The 6573-nt window shown below is 40.7% G+C and overlaps 1 protein-coding gene across 1 annotated transcript in view; it reads left to right on the top strand.

Annotated features, from left to right (window-relative positions):
• Positions 1-6573, top strand: part of LOC131883988 (uncharacterized) — an 18031-nt gene that overhangs the window by 6764 nt on the left and 4694 nt on the right. The window contains exons 9-11 of the mRNA XM_059231607.1: positions 29-204; positions 394-2303; positions 2439-2511. The gene's annotated coding sequence lies outside the window, so the exon portion shown is untranslated. The remainder of the gene's footprint in view (positions 1-28; positions 205-393; positions 2304-2438; positions 2512-6573) is intronic.

Genomic DNA, 6573 nt, shown 5'->3' with positions numbered 1-6573 from the left:
TTGAATTAGATTTGACTTGCTTTTTTAGGGATTATTTGATTGAATGTGCCTCGACTTGTTCTGCATCTCTAAATTGCAATGTATTTACTTTCGCCGCTCAAAATGGGTTATGTGAATTAGGTTGGGTTGTTGAATTATTGACGCTACCCACCACGGACACCATCCAAGTTTTTGCTCTTGAGAGCCTTCCCCAAACCGATTCTCGTAAGATTTTTTGCGCCTCAACCCTTAGCTCTTTATTCTAGATTCTGGATCCAAGGCATCGATATCGCCTTTACACTTCCTAGAGTTGGCATCTGAAAATGTTCAATTGATTGGAGCCCACTAAGTTGTCTTAGCTGTAAAGGGTCTAAATAGTCAGTGTGAGTGATTTCTATTTTTTGCTCTTTGCAGCATTGCATATGATGAGATTAGAGGCCAATGATAACGGAAACACTATTGACGATTTTAATGCTCTGAGATCAGCTCCTTCAGCTTACCTATTCCCGGCCATTCCTTTGCATTTGAACACATGGCACCAAATGGAAGTGGCCTTGTATAAGGACAACAATATAATCCTTTGTGGCGGGAGATTAGCCTCGTCTACTACGACTAATTGTCTTCAACATGAGGTTGGATCTTCTACTTGGACAAGCTTTGACATGTTAGTTCCACGGATAACTTTTGCCCTAATATTCGTCAACGAACACCTTTGGGCTTTGGGAGGGCATAATGGCGGTTCATCAGCAAAAAGTAGGTTGCGAGATTGAGACAACGAAAGTTCCGAAAGTAATAAACATTGCAATTTCAATTCAAGCAACAACAGAGGCTTGGGATGGGTTGTTTTGGGGAATGGGACCCGATCTACCTCGAACGATGACTGGACATGGTGCAGTTCAAGTAGATCAGTTCCATTGTATGATTATTGGTGGGAGAAGTGATCTGAACAACGCCCTAACAGACACTTATCTCTATGATACTCGCCTCACCTCAGCATTAGCTTTCACTCAGCGAGCTCATCTTAATATCGCCAGAAGTTTTGCATTTGTTAGTTTGATTCAGTGGTCTGATGGTCAGGACCGTGTGGTGGTTGCCGGTGGAACAATTGGTGGGTATGAAGAAAGCCTGACCACAATTGAAATTTATGACTTAGCTTTGGACTTATGGACCTTGATCCCTGGTTTGTTACCTTTTCCATATTCCCGTGGGAACGTCGTTACAACGCACAATGTCATGTTTCTGGTTGGTGGTCAAACTAACGCCTCGGAAGCTGCTTCTGAACAAGTGGTATCAATTGATAACGATGGAACAACAAGGCTAATCGTCAATTGTTCAAGCACCTATTCGACTCAAAGTCTGAGAGTTCTTGGTTTCCGATACTCCTAAATCATATTAATGCCTTTAGGAAATACAGATGCAGTTTGACGAATGAGGTTTCAAAAAACGGCATGTTTTTACTTATCGTCAAGGGGGGAATGCGTTCTTTTTAAATGGCCAACTAAATGGATTTGCCGATAGAACTTGTACGTATGCCTGTCATAAACCTTGCAGAATCGATTGAGTTCATGGCTGTTTGGAAAGTTTGTTAATAAAGTTTGGCTCTGTTTGTTGACTCAATCCCGTTGAAGCTGTGAAGACAAGTGTCGAGTGCCAATAAACTTTTGCAGTATGAGGGAGTTATTATCGCTTGATTTATGTCAACAGACAGCAAAAACTTCCTCACATGCGCTCCTCCCGTTTTTTTTTCATTTCAGTTTGCTTACCAATGACAAACTCCATCACATGTGGGGAAAAATATCATGTTCACCTTCACTCAAGCCCAAAATTGGAACATATTTTCCTTTTTCATGTAACTTAATCAATGTATGCCCCTTGTAATGTTTGTTCATCATTGACCAATGGCCCTGAAGCCCTCTGTTCAAAAGCAATCCGATAACCCGTAATGGAGCAACCTAACCTTGTAACAACAAACCACATTTATGTAGGCAAAGTCTTGCCTATCACACTTGCCTCTGTTTTCGCGCACTTGTTAGACGCGTGCCCTTCAGAGGACTGCCATAAGGCGTGCACGTCCTCCACTAAAGTGAAGTGGGTCTTGCGCAGCCTCCAATCCTTGAGTGAAGGGTGAAGAGTAAATGGAACCGAGAACGGATATGAGGCCTAACAACACTGAAGTATACGTAGCAAACATTTGACGGAGAAGCCCGACAGTGAAAGGAACCTCGCTCGGAAAGAAAACAAGCACCGCATTAGTCAGAAGAAAATGAAGTGTAACAAGACCAGATACAATTGGTTAGAGCCGTTTTGACTTGTTGCTATTGAAGGTAAGCATTGATACCTTACCTACTCTATGTACAGTGCAGAGAGACAGTGAAGAACTTGCCGTCTTGACCATTGGTTTGATGGGAACTATTCATAAAGCTGCACATCCAACTAGGGAAAAATATACTTTATTTTAGGCTGTGTTTCCAATCTTAAAGCTCAACGAGTATGAAAATTTCTTTGGATCTCTCTTGTGAAGTGATTGAGTAGGTAAGATGGATAACATTCAATCACGGCAAATTATCACAGGTTTGTGAATATTTGGAGCATTGAGATATTCTTGGAACACAATATGACAGTGTGGTTCTGAACTTTTTTTACTGGACCATTTGATGAAACATTTTCTTTTGACTACGGCAGTTGAATCAAACTTTTGATTGTCATTTTATGGTTAATAAAAATTCACCAATCAATCTGCTTGGAATCATCGAGCGTTATAGATATAAATTCAATTAAATTGTTCCAAGCCCAAGAATTGCCATCGTTCATTTTAGGGCTCGATATGACATCAAAATGGGGCAAAGCAAGCAATTATGCAACACATGGTGCTCGTCCCTCTTGATATTGAATGATTGACGATACTGAAGTGCCCAATAAAAAGGGTCTCCATTCCAATTGCCTTGTTTTGCCACTTTGCCACGTTGAAAAATACTTGCTTATTGATTTGAGAGGAGTAGAGTTCTAGATTACTTGAAAACACAAAAGCTCTGTGGTATCCTTTGAAGAGCAAAAAGTTTAGATTGCATCAACTTCTAATAGTGCCAAACCTCTTGCAAATTATCTCAATGACAATACGGGATCATTCATCTCCGCCCTAAAACAGAAAACTGCGCTTCATTTATGGTAAACTCTTTTTCGAGCTTGCTTACCCCTACAGGGAATGAGATCCCAACCGGTTCTAGATGAAAGAGTTCTAATGCATAATTGATTTCATATTTATATGACATCTGATCCACCAACGAATTGCTTGCTGCTCTGCGGTTACAACAGACGACACCTGGGGGAAAGGGTTCTTGCCTAATTCTCACTGCCGCTTAGATCGCTCGACTGGACAAACTCCTTGATTAGGCAATTTGGTCAAAAACTCTTCTAATCCGGCATGAAACTTTTCAACTGATTAACAACGCCCAAGATTTCCTTGCGAATATTAGAGGGAAGCAAATTAAACAATGAAAGGAGCCCGAGAAAGAAGAGAAGTGGACCTCTTTGTTCGAACTAGCCTGGATTCTCGAGGGCTTGAAGGTGCTCTAAAAACGGACATTAAGCCTCTGCAGTCACTACGATTGACCCTAAATCCTGGGTTGGGACAAAGCTCATGGATGCTTTTGAAGACGTACAGTATCAGATACCTTTCGTACCTTTTCTGAACACTGTACAGTCCCAACCTTTCTAACCTCTCCCAATAAAAGAGCTCTCTCAATCTTTTAATGTTTCTAGTGAAACACCTTTGGACTTGTACGATCTTTAGCAACCCTGCTGACCGCATTGCAGCCCAAATGGGTGAGACGTGTTCAAGATTTTTTCAGTTATAGTAAAATGTGTCCAAACCTTAAAAAAGAATGTTTAAGTGTTAAACGCTAAAGATGTCATAAGTTGGACACAACGCTGTCCATTTGCCATTAAGCATAGGTACACTTTTGTTCTTGGGTTTGGCGATAATAGAGGATGGGTTTGTCCTGATCCCTTGGTCGTAGGGTTCCAAGCCCATATCCATTCCTGCTCATCTGGAGGATAAACCATCTTACTTTGATACGCCTCAACCTTTCTTTCTATCGACATTTTTTGTCAATAACGCCCAGTATCCTAGTTTACAGCCCTTCCTTAATCGGACACCCTTTATCGATTCCCCGGAACAAAACCATAAACAAGATAACCAATCTGAAAACCGACACATTTACACACACCTGTGGTAGAATTGCTCTACGTACTCTGAATTCCGTGAGAAATGCCCTTTTTGAGGAATGGAATAAGGTTATGTTAGCCCTAGGGTGTGTCAGGCTGGTAAAACCGTCAAATATCTTCCATTTTGCATCTTGCCTCAATTCTTTGGGAAATGGTTAGAATGCATGGCGCGTAGGCATACGCTGAAAATGGCCCATTTATTGTTTGTGTATGGGCCGTACGAGGACCTGTCAAGTAAAAAGGATTACGAACTGTGGTGTTTGCAGTTTGTTGGAAAGTTTTGGAGACAAGTTTCTATTTCTAATATCCTAATTTGATAAAGGAATGAGGAAAACTTGCAATAAAAAGGTTTACATTTACAGGGTTGTCCTCAATTGGTATCCTTAGATTTCTTTTTCGTTTCCTTTTGATAAAAAAGCAGTACAAAACAAAGAGTGCTAACAGATATTTTTTGCAAAAAATGCTATTCCATAATCATTCATCCCTCAAACGAGCTGAGACAAGGGATATCTTTGGAGGCAAAGTGTGCATAATAGAGTGTGAATGACATTCCCTGAGTGACCACCGCATTATCATACCATCACTAGTGGACTGATCTGCCCCAGCACCCTTCTTCAAAAAAAGTGTCAACAGATTGTATTCACATTTAGAGTAATCTCTTGTTTATCTTGGGACACTAATTTGTGACAGTTCTGCAAGCTATTTCTGCTCGAAAGAGTCACTAAACTATGAAATAACCTTAACAAACAAAGGTGCTTATGTGAGCTAGTTCAAAAACCACTTCAAAAGATTTTGGAACCTGCCTGCGATAGTGAGCTCTTTTCCTTGTCCAGCACAAAGATGATTAAGATTGTGGAAGTTTTCTTTGAGATTCCAATTCCCTTAATGAAATTTCCAAGAACAAGACGTCAGGGGAGCCCAATTCGAAATTATTCAACATTGAATTCTTTCCATCTGATTTCCATCTGTTCAAGGAATACCTTGTTCAAACACGCAGGGATTAGACGACATGCTCTCCTTAATATATTGTAGGCCCTCTTCGTTGCATCGTCGACATCGGGGCAGGTTGAAGGGCCCAAGAATGGTTTGGAAGGGCCAACGTCATGGAGAAAAGGACACCCTGATTAGTCCATGCTTGAAGGTTAAGGCCAACAAATGCATCTGCGTGCTATCTTGAGGCCATGAAGGTTATTGGAGAACGACTGAAAATGCTCTTGATAGAGAAAAATTCTTTTGTCAAAGGCAAGGATCGTCTCAGCCATGGATCAGAAGTTTGGAGTCATATGAACGGATAACATGGATGTTTTTAGCTAGATGAGCCAGCCCAAAATTGCGTGGTTTTGGGCTTTATGGCTTTGCTACATTAACCCGATTGCAACATCTTTAGGTTAAACATACAGCTTCACAAAAATTGAATTTAATTGCTCCCTCTAGGAGATATTTAACTTTCTCCACCTTGCTTCTTCTCAACGCAGTTTCAAAATAATGAAAAAGTGTTTGCTTTGATCGTCACAGTCCCAAGAGCGTTCTAGCCTCCAACAAACAATCCATTCATTGACTGAAGATTTAAGACATGTACGTAGGTCAAGTATTTGCTCTTGGATACTTCAAGGCCGAATTAAGCCATGAGTATTGCAATCATTAATAACCTTTCATTTTGGATTGCCGGGAGGTGCATTTTCAGCCACTGTGATGAAAATCACAAAAAATGTTGAATTAAAATGAAAAGAGTTATGGTGTGCTGGAATTTCGGAATTGATTGTTTTCGGCTTGAATCACCCTCGTAGTTTTGTGGAGAAAAACAAACAAGAACGAGTCCAGTTGCGCAAGAGGTCTTGGCCTCCAAGCTTTAATGCGCAAATATTTTGGCGCAAAAATGATCTTGAGGCATCATCGGAAGCCAATGTCAATATTGAGTTTTGCTGACTTTGCGGAAACTTTTTTCAGCCAAATATTAATATTTGGGATCCAGTATCAAATCAAAGTGTGCGCTTCATAAGGGTCAGGCACTAAAATATGGCCTTACATCCTTACGAAAAGTTGAGTCGGTTGTGTGTGGCATGGTATGTTGACAAACCTTCACTCCACTTGATTGACTTTGGTCCGAACCCCACCCTCGACCCAAAAGGACCCGCCTTTCAATTATGCAAAGTCTATGATCCAAAAGTGAAGGATGGACGAGAATTTGCTATCCAATAAATCAAATATTGGAAGTGCAAAGCAAAATGATGTTGGTTTCAGTCTTTATGAAACACAATCTTGAAAAGAGGAAAAACGTCTTGGAATTTCCGAGACAAAATTCAATTAGACAAACGGGTCGACATTGATATACCCCCCCCGGGTAAAGCATAATTGATGCAAAAATCTCTT

The sequence above is a fragment of the Tigriopus californicus genome, chromosome 7, assembly GCF_007210705.1.
Source record: "Tigriopus californicus strain San Diego chromosome 7, Tcal_SD_v2.1, whole genome shotgun sequence".
NCBI lineage: Eukaryota > Metazoa > Arthropoda > Copepoda > Harpacticoida > Harpacticidae > Tigriopus > Tigriopus californicus.
Note: the sequence above shows the minus strand (reverse complement) of the source record. Positions and strands in the feature narration are given on the sequence as shown.